Below are 16,693 nucleotides of genomic sequence, written 5' to 3' on the forward strand. Positions count from 1 at the left end.
AGTCTATAATTTAGTCCTTTTGTTGTAAGTTACAGATTTTACTCCGGCAACTCACAAGGGAAAAGAGGAGTTAATTGAAGGATATGTAGTAGTCATTTAGCAAAAGCCAATGCTGAAAATCAAGTATCAGAAAGTACTGGAACTAGAGAATTTAAGTAGCAGGAAGTAATAGTCTCTTTAGGGAAATACCAGTGTTTCACGTCATCTTCAATTTCTTTCCTTTTCCTGTTCAAGGTTAAAATTCCTATGCGAATCTGACTGACCCAGCTTGGGCTTCATTCCAACCTCTTGGCTAGATAAGAGTGTGGAGCCTTAACTGATGGTCCCTTTGACTGCTCGCCACAGGGGAAGATCCAAAGTGTGGCAGAGAGTGACCAGGTTCCAGACAGGCAAAATCAGCAGATGTCCATTCGTGAGCCAAAAGAGCTCCAGGTGCCCTAGAAAGGGACATCGATGCCCCAACCTTACACTGTTCCTTGTTGTTAGTGCAGAGTGGCAGGACAGCCTCTGGGTCCCTTTCCCCAGTGCTCTGGGATGGACTCCATGTTGCCCCCTTTGGAAGAAAGATGAATTACAGTTATCCTTCTTGGTAAAGTGATCACAAAAACCAATCCAGTTTAGCAGATTCAATTCCAATTTGAGAGGAGAGGCTAGGGCACAGAGTTGGCAAAGACTCTATCTCCCCAGGCTTCAGAGATTTGTCTTGAGTGGCTGTGAATGCTGAAAGGGAAGGCGATGATTCTCTAAAACCCTTGTTTTCAGGCCCTCTGATGGCCGCCATTCCTTCAACTGCTCAGATAGGCTCCTATCAAGTCCTAGCAGGCCTCATGTGTATTATTTATTTGATTTTTTAGAAATTGCGCCATTTGCTTTTAAGGAGCCTCTGGGAATGAGCATAATTAAGCATAGATTAAAATGTCTGAAAGACTAAAAACCACCATAGCGATACAGTGAAACGAACACAAGAAGCTTAGAAACAGCCTCACGTTGTCATTCCATCACAGAATCCCCATTTAGAATGATACTTAAAAATCAAGTCTTACTGGAGATGATAAAACTGAGATTTCAGCTTTTGGACTTTTACCGTGATTCTAACGATTTGGAAAGATTAATGTGGGACATAGGTCATCTACACCATCAATGGAGGCACAAAGGGCATCAGTCAGATTTGAAGGAGGAGCAGATGAAGGAGGAAAGAAAGAAGAGAAAGGAAGAGGAGGAGAGAAGGAAGAAAAGTAGTGGGTGGAAAAAGAGGAGGAGAAGGACCCCCTGAAACTCCTAAAAAAAACACTGCAGGGGATTCTGGTGCCCACCAATGTCTAGAATTTTGCTATGAGCCAAGTAATGTTCTGGGTAAGACAAACAAACTGTCAAGTGCAGAGGCATTAAACAAACAAGATATTTATATAGAGTGATAACTTCTATGAAGGAAATTGTGACTGGGACAGAGTTGCTGGGTGGCCACTCAAAGTTGGGTGCTCAGGGGACTTCTCTCTGACAAGATGAAGTCAGTGGAGAGAAGAAAGCAGCCTTGGGAAGACTGGGGAGGAATTTTCCAGTGGAAGGAGTAGTGATTGCAGGGGCCAGGAAATGAGGCAGGATGACGTCCAGATTGGCCTTTCCTGGAGCATCTGGGGACAGGAGCAGGAAATAAGTAAGTCAGGTGAGTAGCAGTGGTAAGGCAGGGCCAACACTGACAAGAAGAAGTCATTTCACACCCTTTCTTGGGGCCTGCTTTTAGGTAATTCTATCAGTTAGGTGCTTTGGGCTGCAAGTAACAGAATCCTAACTGGTGGTAGACTAATCATATAAATTAATTTTTAAAAATCTAACAATAAGTCTGGAAGTCAGCAGCTCCAGGGTTGGTGGAGCAGCTCAATGACGTCAAGTTCCTGGGACTTTTCACATTTTTATCCTTAATATCTCAGAGATGATTTCCCTCATAATTTCGAGAAAGATGCTTCAACTCTAAACTCTGTGTCCTTATGTGGCAGCGGGCCAAACAGAAAAGAGGATGCAAAAACCATGTTCCTTGTAGAGCTCTTTCCTTTTATCCAAGAGGAAAATCATCCCCTGCTGTCCCCCAGCAGATCTCCTCTTAACACCTCCCTGCATAGACTATGTGCGCACCCCAGAATGGGAGGGTCTAGGAGGGGGTGAGCTCAGGGAAGGCCCTATCTGTGCCCAGCATGGGCAGCTGTCCACAGGGGTTATTTGAGAAATGTTTGCCCATGTTATCTTAGGAAACTAATGGAGTAACTGAAGTAGGGAGGATGTTCTGGAGGAGGCTGTTGTTTCGGGTTCACTTGGGGGAACAGGGCCAGAGTGGTCTTGGCTGGGGTTTGCTGGAGTGGGAGGGAGGGGGTCGCTGGCATGCTGTGGAGGACACAGCCCACCAAGCTGCTCTTGGAGTGTAAGATGGAGCAGAGGGGAGGGCGAGCTGAGGGTAACAGGTGCAGGCTCTGGAGAGACTCTGTGGGTGCAGGGCCACTCATTAGCCTTGTGCTGTCCTGGGCTTCATCATCTATAAAATAGGAGTGACAGTAGGGCCTGTTTCGAAGGGTCTTCTGACAAATACACATTTTATACATGTGAAAGCACACAGAGCAGTAGTGGCATAAAGCAACCAGTCAATAAAGGCTGGCTGTTATTTTATTGTTCTTCTGTACCATCCACCTCTTCCTATGTCAGATTATTCCACAGTTTGTTGCAGATTTTACACTTTCTTTACAGATCACAAAGAGTCTTCATGTGTGCCAATTCACTGGCCACTTGGTCTCTACCCTCTTGATGATGTCTGTGGTCATAGCATGAGAAATCCCTTGGTGCTAAAAAAAAAAAAAAAAAAAAAAAAAGAAATCCCTTGGTGCTACCAGACCCATAGGGGGTAGAAGTCTCACAGGAGCCTTTGTGAAGGCCCAGCCCTGTTCCTTTTAAGGGACAGCTCACCCAAGAGGAGTGTTTTGAGAGTTTGGATGAGAGTGGTCTTGGAGGTGCCTCAGAACCGGGAACTGCAGCAGCAGCTTCTTTGAAGCTCATGAGGTCGGGGTGTTCTTGGCATTGCCTCAGTTTCTTCTCACTGTGCCTAGGGGGCTGGGGAGAGGGGAGAGGTGATGAGAGGAGAAGCACAACCTTTTGATTTCTTTCCTTGCTGCTGAGAAGCTTTTGCTCCCTCCGGAGTCTGGGCATCTGTGGGAGAGCTGGACTGTTTTATAGCAAGGATTTTTTTCCCCCTCTCTTTTTTTCTTTTCCCATCAACACTTGTCAGGGATTCAAGGCAAAAAGCCTGGCAAAGGCCTGGGCTTCTGCACCAGCGCAGGCAAAAGATGGGTCTAAACAGGGAACAGAGCGAGGCATTGTTCCAACACTGCAGAGTGGGGAAAGTAGGTCAGGGAAGAAAATGCAGGTTTGACAGAGCTGGGAATTGAACTTGTCACCTCAGAGCCCATTGGTGTAGAAAGTGAACAGCCAGCAAGGGACCAGGGAGGAACTGAAGTCTGCTGCCCAGGCAGGGGCAGACACACGCTGTGAAAAGCCGCCTGCATGACGGTCACTGTCCCCTTCCGCGTCATGGCCGAGCTGCCATCTTCCCCCTCCCCCCACCCCATACCCTGGGAAACTACACCAAGTGATCATTCTAGACAGCAAGAGCAGCTGAGACTCTCTCTGGAGAGAATGCCAGGCGGCAGCTTCCCAGCCACCAGCTGCATTTGCGGGACTGGGATTTGAGACAACCCCCACCCCGCCCCGCCCCCTCGCCCGCCCAGAGAGGAGGCTCTAATTACAATCAACATCACCTTCTAGGAAACTTCTTGCGTGAATGGCTACCAGCAGAGAAAAGCTTTCTCCTCATCACCCTCCTGGTTAGTACCGTGGCTAGGGGTGCCAGACGTATCTGAGCCTTGGTAACTCTCCCACTTTCTCTGAGTCCAGGCACTGAGCGATTTCGAATGAAGGGTGCTTTTTACAATGCTAAGGAAGTTTCAGATTGGAAGCAGGCTCCAAATTCTTTGCTCTGATAGAGGCCTCCTCCTCCTCGCAGGTCTCAAACATGCTTCAGTAGCAACAAGAGAGACTTTGAATTCGTCATTTCAGGCCTGCCTGCCACACCTTGGACACCAAAAAATGAAAGTTTATTAGACACTCCTTCACTGAGTACTTTCAACATACACTTGAATCTGAAAGATATGCATAGCCACAAAGACCACAAACTTCTGTGCCTATCACTTCTCCCTGGACTTTATTCTGTAATTAGTGACTTGTTTTCCCTCTTTGTGAAATGGGGATAGCATTGGGAATAACACCACCTCTTTGTAATGGAAAGGTTATCTGACTGGATGCAAAGACTCAAACTCCATTTCTGCTTAGTTCACTTACCAAAATTTGTCACCTCCAGATTCCTCAGCTATAAAATGAGGACAGAGTGTCATATAGAGCAGAGTTGTAAGGATTCAACCACAGATAAATGAGTTTGATATGTGGAAGCACTTTTCCCAGGCCTGGCACCTACAGGAAGCTGAATCCAATCCAGGAAGCTGCTCCCTTCCTTCCTCCTTGTTGATAATGCTGAAAGAATTTCTGGTGGGAGTATTTGGGAATAGATATACTCAGGGCTGGCTCTAAATAAACAAGCAAACAAACAAAGGGAGCAGAGAATAGGATCTGTCTGGTCACCTTGTCTTGCACATGTGGCTATTTAAACAAAAATTAACATTGAATAAAATTAAAAATGCAGATTCTCAGTTATGTAGCTAAAAGTTAATCATTCAATGGCCACATGTGAGTAGTGCCTCTCATATTGGACAACACAGAGACAGACCATTTCCATCATTCCAGAAAGTTCTGTGGGACAGTGCTGAGAGCATTCTTACAGAAACGAGCCTTGCCCTACCAATGAGAACAAGCTTCTTAAAGCAAAACCCAGATTTCCTTTCACCTCGGAGTGCATCGTCTTCTTTTAAAGACGTCGCCTTTAAGACACAGTATTTATTTCATAACCTAACCAAGAAAACCACACCCAGGTGTGTTCATAGCCCCCTTTCAGCTGGTCTTGTACATGTGTCTTCTGATCAGCTTCTACTCCCCCTGCCAAGCGAGTCAGGGGAAGGCCCTACGAAAACAATGTGGGTGCAAATTGGGCTTTCCTATTTCATAGACCTTGCTCCCCTGGATGGCTTTGTGCCTAACATAAAGGGAGAAAGATACCACCACATTCTGTAATTGTATTGTGGAATATGAGATGACTTTAAAACAGATAAGAGTGCCTACTCTGCCTGCCTTCCAAGAGCTGGGTCAGAAAAAAGTTTTTATTTTCTTGGTGCAATGAAGGAGGCAGTTTTTATTATTGGGGGTAATATAAGGAAATTGGAAAAAAGACTTTTTAAAGAAAAATGAGTGTTGTGAAAAGGAAAAGAGGGACATTTCCTAAATCCCAAGTCACCTTAGCCTCTGGCCGGCAATATTAGTGAAAGGACATCCATGGTCATTTTACATGGGTGTGGCTAAAGCCCCAAGCATCGGTCACTGTGGGCTTCCACATGACACCCCTTCCTGCAGGGCAGTGAGCTCACACTTATTCAATCGCTCTCACTTTCTGTAATTCAAATAGAGCAGAAGTTTCCAGGAGGGATTAAAATGCACACCTGAATGACTCCAGCCCAGAGAGAAGCAAAGTCAGTGTGATGGGGGTGGGGAGGCATGAAATAAGTCAAGGTTAATTCAGCATGTGAGGAAAGTTTGAATTATTCATTTTCTGACCCTGTACCAGATACTTTTTACTGCGGTCTGCTATAGTCTCTTTGGGGGCAGAGTAGTCACACATGTGTCTCAGCCATCTTTTAAACACATGCTTTGTCTTTTAGTTTTAAGCAAAGGGGTTGCGAACATAGGACTCTGGTGCCAACAGCAGCCTGGGAGATGCCTTTTAGGAGCACCCAAATGTGGCACAGCTGAGAGGAGGGAGGGAGCAGCCACTTAGCACTTACATCCCATTTAGGCTAAGTGATTGGGCAGGAGGAGAGGAGAGATTAAAAGCAAGAAGTGAGAAAAGCATCTAACGGTTTGGAGGAGGGCAGGAAGGAGGAGGAAGTTTCATAGAAGAGGCGTGATTTGGTTTCCTTAAGTCATCAGAGCTCTTTCTTTGTCTTTAAATGACATTTCCAATTGGAAATTCATCTGAACAAGAGAAAAAGAGACAAAGCTCTATTGATTTAAAGAGGCAGGGAACATCATAGAAAGATTCTAGTACATATTAAGAGAAATCAGAACTGTGGACCTCGGCTAGGTTGTTCTTGTATGTTAGAGGCTATTTCTCGCCTCTCATCCCACTGTGAAGTGAGTATCACAAAATATGCCAAGCAGTTTCTGGATCTCAGGCTGCTTTGGCTGGCATTTTATTTAGCTTGTGACATTCTTGGCTGTTCTTATTCTGGTGGGCATCAACACTGCCCAAATCTGTTGGATTGAAATTCCATGTTCAGACTACTCCTTTGTTCTAATAACTATTCCATGGCCATCATCCCTGACCAGGTTGAAATAGTGGAGTGTGTATATTCCAGTGCTGCATCTCTGCATTTGTGAGGGTGGAAGCCTCACAAAGAGTTGTGGCCATGTTTACAGCAGGCTGCCATGCAAGGCTAGTGGTAAACCTTTCAGATGCAGGAACTGAGATGTATCCATGCACAATATGTGCTTGGCGGTACTAGAATGTAACCTTATGTTTCTGGTTGAATCTAACTCAGAAGCCATTTAAAGTACAGGTCACGGCCGGGTGCGGTGGCTCATGCCTGTAATCTCAGCACTTTGGGAGGCCAAGATGGGTGGATCATGAGGTCAGCAGATCGAGACCATCCTGGTCAACATGGTGAAACCCCGTCTCTACTAAAAATACAAAAATTAGCCGGGCATGGCGGTGTGTGCCTGTAGTCCCAGCTACTCGGGAGGCTGAGGCAGGAGAATCGCTTGAACCTGGGAGGCAGAGCTTGCAGTGAGCCAAGAATGCACCACTGCACTCCAGCCTGGGGACAGAGCAAGACTGCCTAAAAAAAAAAAAAAAAAAAGAAGAGGTCACAAACTCAAATACCTACAGAGGCCCAGGTAGATGTCAATGACTGAAGTAAATGAGTGAAGTGGGACGGGAGTAAGGTGATGGGAAGCGATAGGGATGGGGGCCAAGTGGAGAGCATACAGCCAGTTCAAGAGAAAAACTAGAACTCAGCTTCGGCAGATTGGTGTCACGCAGGGCTGGGTTTTTGAGATAATCTAGAAATTCATATTTTTGTGAAATCTGTTAATTTTTTAAAATATTGGCCCAACGTAGATGGTCTGGCCAGGCAAAAAGCAGCCATGAGCCAGATTCAATCAGTGGGACACCAGTCTACAAACCATGATTTGGAAACCTCTCTGACAAGGCTGGTTCTAATGCAGTGATTTGCAAAAGTAATCAGTTTCATGGCTCCCATGATCCTGAAATGCCCCCTTAATGGCACTAGTATCAAACAAGGCCAAGGGGCTGAGACTGTAAGCTCCTTTCATGTGCAGCCATTTTGCTAAGTGGCTCTTACCAGCTGTAGGCTGTGGAGTTCCTCACCCTGTTCCAAGCATGGTCTGGTCCTTCTTGGGGATTGGAAATTGTGCTCTCACTCCTCTTCCAGCTAATTGCTTTAATGCATCCTGAATGTATCTAGGCTGCCGCCCCTAACCACTGGGTCATCATTTATTCACAGGCCTGAAGTCCCTTAAGCAGCCTCCTGCTGGCCCTCACGCTGCAGGGGATTAATGTAGTCTGGTTGGTGAGTCAAAAAGAAAGATGACATCATTTTCATGTCAGGAATGAGGATATGTGTTTGTGTATGTATGGGTTATAGAGTGCAAAGACAGGAAAACCGAGGCTACTTCTTTTATAAGGTAGCACAATAGCCCCCTCCCTCTTTGTCTTTTGCTTTCAATCCAATCTGGCTTCTCCCAAGTGAGTTATTAATATGGGACACAGCCTGACTTCTTCCCTTCTGTCTCCTCATATAAATCCAACTAATTAATTTACTTTAACAAGAGGAATCTTTTTCTATCTCTTTCCATCTTCGTCGTTCAAGCTCAGTTTCTCTGAATTCAAATCCAAGATACACAGTTACTTCAATAATTACACTTTGAACTTTATCTCTGAGGCTCAGTGTGCAAAGATCTCTTATGTTGCGTCATCAGATCCACTGTCATAAGCTAGGGGAAAAGGAAGTCTTAAGTAAAAGGGTTATTGAATGAGAAGGAGTCAGAGAGGGCAGGTAAAGACCAGACTCATATTCTGTCTGGTTCAATTAATGTAGGGAAAATGGAAAGAATACTGCATGTGCTGCAAACTGGACAACCTAAAGATATTTACACATTTTTTTTAAAGCTCCACTACGTTGAGTTCATTCAGTACCACAGAATGGTGGCATCAGAGTGTCTCCTCCTGAACAATTACTTGGTTAAATCTTGTGTCTTCTTTTAATATACGAATGGAAAACTCCACCAAAATATGCCATTTGTTGCCAGTTAGCCCAATTAGAAACCTCCCCATCCTTCGAAAAAGAAAGCTGAAGCAAACAGGGCTGTTTTGGTTTCAGGGATGCTCTCTCGTAAAACAGTGTCTGCATGCCACAAGCTGAAGGAAAGGTTGATCCTGCAGAGGAAATTCAGGTCAGAACTGACAAAGGTGAGATACGGGAAATGCAAGAATAAACTAGAGATCGCATTGTGTTCCTCCCAGCTGCAGGAAGGTGTGGGAATGATTCCCCATGTGAATGAGCACTGGTGGAACTTCCCAAATCATTGCTTAGAGCTCCTTTAATTCTTTCCTTGGTGCTGTAAGGGATTTGTCTTTTTTTATGGAAAGTGTCAATGCTTGTCTTTCAAAAGCACCACCCCCACACCTGCCACCCCCCAAGAAAAAGTAAAAAGAGGATTTGCAAAACCAAGTGCCATACTGCCCATTTGCACACGCATGCAGAGAGGAGTCAGGAACTGCTAATGAACGGACCGACTGTGGATGGAAAATCAGCCAAGCTCAGGCTTTGGACTTTCATTTCTCTGCTGAGATCCTGACTCTAGACTGCCTGTGAGAAACATGAGCATGGCTTCAACCACAATGTGAACAGAAAGCAAGACTAACAAAGGTGAGGTTCTCCTGGAATATGAGTTAAAAATGAGCACTGTCTTGGAGCAAGCCAGTTGTATCCCATTATGATGTCCTGACTTGGTCTAGTAACATCTTAAAATACAAGCAAAACTACCTTCTTCTTATTAGGACCTACGACCTTTTAAATCTTGCTTTCCAAGATTTAAGAACTGGCAAGTATGGTTACTTTTTAGAATATGTTTCCTATTCTTTCCTCACTTCCTCTCGCCTCCCTCCCTTCTTTCCCTTTTTCCTCCCTTCTTTTTAATACAATAAACTACCTAGCTATTTTTGACTGAAATGGATCAAAATCCCACTGTGTATGAATTTAGGGATGAGTGCAATCTTGAGTATGTCTAGAGACATGTGCGTCTAGAGTATGTCTAGAGACAAGCTGCACCCTTTGTGCAGCTTTTCTGTGCATTCATGTCTATCATAATGATAATAGCTACTATTTATTGAGCATTCAGTATGCACCGAGCATTGTGCTATGAGCTCTGCATATATTACCGCATTTAATGCAATTATTAAAACTGAAGAAAAGTGGAACATCTCCTTTCTGTATTCCAGTAATTCTTCATTAGTAGATTCCTTCATAGATATGCCACTATACCTAGCCCAAGCCCAGATGATGACTACTGCCAAGGATAAGGTTGTTTCAATGCGTAAATATTATTTGTATTCTAGAGGCAAGTGGGAGATATCATCTTCAAAGCAGTAAATCTGTGCTCACTTTCTGGAAGTTTGCTCTCAGGGGACTTGAATGTCTTAAAGTGAATTAAATTATTTGCTTCCAAAGCTTGGTCTTGGGCAAGCTATTCAATCTCTTGTGTGTGAATTTCCTCAACTGTAAAATGAGACTTAATGGGTATATATGAGGGACTTAGAACAGTACATGGCATATTAATTGCTCAGTGAATGTTAGCTATTATCATTGTCATTGTTAAATTATCACAACACTCTGAAGAAGGCACTATCATCCCCATTTTACAGATGAGGAAACTGAGGCAAAAAGAATTCAATAACTTGCCCAAGGTCACATAGCAGTCAGTGAGGGAGGTGATGATTCTCACCCTAGGTTACTCTCAGTTCAGAATCTACAAGTAAAATATTTTACTTCTCGTTATAGAAAGTGATATGTGGTCATGGCTGTATAGAAAACTTCTTTCTCCTATAGGAAACCTGAGCTATAAAGCAGACATAAAATGTCCTGAAGACTGGAAACGTGTCACATGAGAAGCATTTTCGATCCCTCTGGTAGAGAAGGAGTGCTTAATTACCATGTGCCACTGCTGTTAACCTTTGCAAATAAGTCTAATTATCACAGATTAATGAACAGAGCTTAGGCACATCTAAAGGGGCTTTGCTGAGGGGTTTTCATTTCTGCATTTCATTATCTCCATAAACGCTGTTGTTCCCCATGCACATGGTTATGGGACTTTTATTATTTTTTTAGCTGCGCTCTGTGAAATATCAACAAGAGAGCCTGCGAAATAGCTCAGGGCAGGGATCGCTTTCCAGGAAATCTTTAGGAATCCTGTAAGTTGGGTGGCTGCTGCTTCACTGTTTACTGATGAATCATGCCACATTGGTTTATAGGGAATAAAGCCTTAGACAGTCGCCAAGGAAACAGGCTGAGATGTTGGAAATATCTGAAACCACAGAGAAATTTCCAGAAAAAAATCAATGTCTTAGTCAAGAGTCAGGTTAACCTTATCTGCATCAAGGTGAGTAAGAACAAAGCAAATACAGCTTAAAAGATCCATTCCTGTCTGTACCATGACTTAAAACCATACATACCATGTTGTGATTCTCAAAAAATGTTCTCTATGAATAGAAACCATGTTTGCTATACTCATCCTGGAAAGTGGCCATCATGCTGGTCCTTAGAGCAGGCTATGCCTGGGAGCCATCTTTGAATATCCTGTGAGCTCAGAGGGAGAGACATACCTCTAGTGAGGATCCTGGAAACCTCTGTGTGACATTGTGTCAAGAGAGCAAGCTGGGAGTTCGCAAAGGGCTGCCGCCATTCAGAGGCTGGGACCTCAGGAAGATCTTTGGCACAATCTACTAGACACGTTTCATTAATAAATGATTAGATTTGCAAATCTTGTCAGTAGAGGTTGCTATCACAGAATTAATGAAATAAATAATGAAACATTTCCAGTGTTTCTGGCTGGCTTTCAGAGCAGAGTAGATCTCTGCCTTTGTTGCAATTTATGGCTGTCTCTTTGATCAACTCCTGGGGAGTTCAAGGAATGATTTTCCTGCTTCCAACACACGCCTTCGGCTTTTAGGTTTGCCTTTTTTTTTTTTTTTTAACTTGACTTTTCATATCATTTTGAGCTTCAAACACAAAGGTTCCCCAGGATAATTTCAGATAAAGAAACCCAACAGAGTGAATAATCTGCAGTAAAGAAAATCTGAATTGTACTTTGAGAAACAACCCATTTGACGCTGGGTTAGGGAAGGAGTACGGGAGGGATTTTGCTCACAAACGAACACAAAAAACGTTCATGATTTTATTCGAATGTCTCCATTCTGCACAGCCTAAAGCTGAGAGCATTTCCTGATCCAGAAGCAAACCAAGATGCCACCCAGTGTGGATTACCCAGCAGGCAGACAAAGCATATGTTCAGGACATTAGCGATGCCGGGTGGCTGACATTTCTTTTGTTCAAAAAGAAGAAACAAGATTTTTCATATCTCAAAAAAAAAATGTCAAAATAGTCATGGAGAAATCAGAATGTGTTGGAGAAATAAAAGCTCATTTTCTGACTTAGTATTATTTTAATTTGAATTACTATCAGGCACAAGAGGGAATGGAGCCCTAACATCTGTTCACTGTATGGGGCTTCTAAAACTCTTCATTTGCCTGGTAATACATGAAATTTCTTCTTTGACCCATTCTAGGCATGAGGCAATGTGGCCATTATCTGTAAGCCTGACATTTTGGGTAATCTTTCAGAGGAAAGCATAATATTAACAATATAAATAGATTTTCGGTTCTCTCCCTCCGCATCCTCACACAGTATGTGAACAGGCACACACACCATTTCTTGGAAATCAGTGAGTCCAAAAGTTGCAGTCCTGATTGCTCCTGGACTTGACTTCTTGGGAGCTACCATTACACTTATTGGGCAAGTTACAGTGGAGCCAAGTTCAAATCCACCCAATTAAAAAATCCAGTTAAAAATGCACCTTTGAGTATCTTTATCCTTTCTAATTTCATCCCGTGGCACAGCAATTCTACAGGCAAAACACTTCAGGCTTTGTCTCTTTACATGGTTTAGATTATTTCTTTGGGAACAAGATACTTTCCCAGTAGAAAAAGACTTGAAAAAGTAAATTGTTAAGTTGAGGAAATAAAATTAATGCTACAATTATAAGGATCAGAACAAAACAAACAACAAAAACTCCCCTTTAGGTTTGAAGAGGGGTCCATCAGGATCTGTCTACAAGGGGGTAAATATTCTTGCACTGTAGTTTTATGATACATTTTTTTACTTATCTCCCAGAATTAACTACTTCTCTAATGGGAGTTTAAACATTTGATTGGTTCTACTCTCCGAGATGAGAATTAGACTTTATTGTTATCAAATTATTACTCTATTTTATTGATTCTAAATTGCACAATTTTTTCACATTCTGTCAATTCTGAAATCACGAGGCATATCAAAATCACCATCAGCCAAGCAGCAGTCATGATGTAACACACATGGACGTTGAAACTTTCAAAATGGGAGCCAGCTACTGCAAAGGAAAACTGTAGGCAATGGAAGCAGGGCATCACCAATGCTCTTAATGGCACAGAGCATGATGTTGGATGGAAAAATGTGGATGTTGATGGCAATGGGTCAGATAAACTGTACAAACCATGACATGCATAGCAAACTAAATATAAGGGGTTTTGATACCAGCTGATTCAGACTAATATGTTCCAAGATAAGACCACTGACTTCTCATTACAAATTTCAACCTATCTCTGCCCAGCTCTCACTTACTACTAGGTTGGTGCAAAAGTAATCGGGGGTTTTTGCAATTAAAAACCCCCGATTACTTTTGCACCGACTTAATAATTTCTGCCCCAGATCACCTCGTGACGACCCCCACACCTCATGGAACATGAGTGGTACCTTTCCCTGACTCGCCTTTTGAGAATACTGAAACTCTTAGGTGGTGCTTTCTTTTGCTCAGCAAGTTTAATAAACCCAGTTTTTCTGTAATCAGCAGTTTTCCCTGGTGGTTTTGGTACAGAGCTTTGATACCTCAAAAAAAAAAAAAAAAAAAATCAGTAGAATCAGGCTCTAATTCTAACATGTTTTAGGAATAAATTATTTAACTGGTATTTTAATGTATACACAAGAATAATATATGATTAAAAATACATATGTAGTAAGTTTAAAAGAACTTTCACCAAAGCATAAAATAAGAAACTGCCAGTAAGAAAGCATTGTGTTATAGTTGATTGGCATAAATTTTTCTTAGTGATACATAAAATAATGATGTATCATACAATCAATAGCATTTTATATTTACTAAAATACAGTAATAATAGCTAGCTAACTTTTTTCTGGACATTAATAATGAGCCATGCACTGTGCTAAATGCTTTACCTGCACTGATTTAGTTCTCAAAGCATTGTGAGGAGGTAAGTCCTATTGTTACCCTCATTTTGTAGAAGTATAAACTAAGTGTGGAGTGTTGCCTTACATTACACACTAATGAATGGTGGAAGAGTTAGGGTTTGGATTCGGGTATTCTGACTCCGATAGGATAGGAGGAAAGAAATTCCATTTGTGGCACTATTTTCTTAAAACCAGCAGAAAGCATTAATTAGAATGACAGTATTTGTACAAGGCATGCACTAAATTTTGGAATTGGGCTTTTAAGCGTAATATATTTACCAGTTCTTTGGTGTTCATGGCAGTGAAGTTGTTTCCCTTGGGTATTTAAGAAAAGATGCATTCTGAACCTAAAATATTTGCCAGCTTGTTTCTTCCAAAAGAGAGTCCCTAGGTGTTCAAAGCCATACATCAGGGTTAAAAAACAAGCAACCAAATAAAAACAAACCCAGCACTTGGGTCATCCATTTAAGTCACTGCTTGACAGCTGTTCTGGGAATGGCTGTTGCCACGGGTTACTGCAGGGCACTCAGCATCTCAGCCTTACCCATCACATCCAGCCTGGGCTCCCATCTCTCTGAAGAGATGACCCTTCTTTCCTTCCTTTTCCCACTCTACCCCCACGTTGTTGTCCATATTAGATTTTTTTTCCTTTTCAGGAGAAACAAAGTAATAAATATGCTAAAAATTCTGTAGATGTTGCATAAGGTATTATCTGTCTTTGATTCCTTTGTTGCCTCTTATTTTTCCTCATAGATCACAGCATCAGCACCACTTTTTCTATAAGTGTCAACACACAGTTCCAACCTGTGGCCTTCCACAGGTGGGGTCACAATTGGGCATTGTCAAACAATGAGTGTAGCAATATAAACATCAAGCAATTAACATGTTCTTAATTGGATTTTTCAGATAGTAGCCATCACAGTGTATTTTCAGGACTTTCATTGTTTTTGTTCTTGTTTTTCTTTCTAAAATCTTTCCCTCTTATCTAATCAATGCATTTTCATATTCTTTTTGGCCAATAAATTTGACTAAGGCGCACTGATTTTCCTTCTACCACCTGCTTCCTTTTCTTCACACACTGAGAGGTTCAGAAATCCATTAAGACCTCACTTCACCCCCATCCTTATGTTTTAGGAAAGGGGGTGACTAAGGGATAGCATCTCACTTAGGTAGTGTTATTTATTAGAAACGTACATGCAAAATACAAGCATTACATATCATCTATAATGCTAGTTGTATTGAACATTTCTGATTCTCAAAATCTTCAAAATCATGAAATGTACTTGTCGCCTATTATAGTTTTTAAAAAAGATTATTTGTGGAAAGCATTTTGAGATTCTTGTAAGAAATGTAGCATATTATTATTCCTTTGTTTCAGGTGTTGGATAATGTTTAAGAATTATAGCTTCCGCTGATGCTCTGAGTCAAATCAAATCTTGTCAAATCCACTGTTGGTTTTCTGACGTTTTATAAAAGGAATTTGTTCCCCATTACACTTTTTTCCTTTGCCTTTTCTTTCCATCACCTGCTCCCCAACCATTACTTTCTAGTCAGCACATGCCCCTTTTCTATGGTTTGCTTACAGATTATTAAGAAAAAAGATGTAAACTCACAGGGAGGATTAAGGTAGGCACAGCTGGTGTCAACAAAAACAGAGAGAGATGAAAGAGTATTGAGCGTGTCTGAATGGACAGCCCATGGGGCTCTCTTGTGACCCATCCTTGACCTTTACCCTCCCAAACCATGCCCAAGGCAAGTAAACAGCTTTTCAAAAGAGACTACCTTCTGGGACTCTTCATACATTTTCATTTTAATTTCTTTGCAAAATGGGCAAAAATAAATGTGCTTATGGAGAGAAATGCTACTGACAAAAGTTGAATTTGAAATGACATAGAATCACTGTTACCTATCCCATCAAGGGTTCTAAATTGCTAATCAGTTTATCCCAAATGAAAAGAAAAGGAAATGGCTCCAATGAGTGTTTTAAACTTCTCTGCATCATTTAAAATGGTTACATGAGCCTTTGAAAATATTGCCTTGAGGCATTATGGTTGACTTAATTTCTTCTTTGTATTTTAAGGGTTATCTGTTATGAGCATGTATTACTTCTATAGTCAAAAAAGAGACTGTTTTAACAAAAGTGAAATTATTGTATAAATGTTTTAAATATGAAAATACCACCCAGTGAGTTATTTTTATAAATGACTGGGATAAAGAAAGCAGCTTCTTAAAGTTGAACTATGTAATAATGTAGATAAACTGTCATGCCCAAGAATTATTTTCTGATATAAAAGATGGATTAAAGATAGACTTAAATTTTTCTTCACTACATGGTTAGTATTATATCCCAAACTGAATAACTCTTCTTTCGTATATCTCTCAGCCCAAATAAAGAAAATTTTCTATCTGTACCTGTGGTTTGCAAGTTAGAAGCAATTTTTGTAATTAGTCATATTCAGCTGCATGAGAAGAAGCACAAGACCCCAAAATAATTTGACCTATAAAATCTCAGTCTCTACTTGATAACAACTGGGACTTCTGGAGCAGCACAGAACAGAATGACATGTGGGCAGAAAGCTGTCATCAGCCCTTCATCTCATTTTCAGTAGGTTTTTTTTTTTTTTTTTTGGTCTGACAGTACAACTTCCTTTATTTAAGATACCAGTTTATCTTTAATTAAGATAAATATTGGAAATATGGGTAAGATAGTTAAAAATAGTTTTCAAAGTCAACACAGAGGCAAGGAAAACAGTCCTACTCTCTGGTTGTGTGAAAATGACTTTCAGACAATCATTTTATTTAGTAAATACACATTGAAAGAGAAGATCTACCCAAACAAAACAATATGATCTCAGTTAAAGCAAACTGTTGAAAAATCTAATATAGATATATGTTGTAAGTGCTAGTTACATGAC

The sequence above is a fragment of the Hylobates moloch genome, unplaced genomic scaffold (genome assembly GCF_009828535.3).
Source record: "Hylobates moloch isolate HMO894 unplaced genomic scaffold, HMol_V3 SCAFFOLD_1, whole genome shotgun sequence".
In the NCBI taxonomy this organism is placed as follows: Eukaryota; Metazoa; Chordata; class Mammalia; order Primates; family Hylobatidae; genus Hylobates; species Hylobates moloch.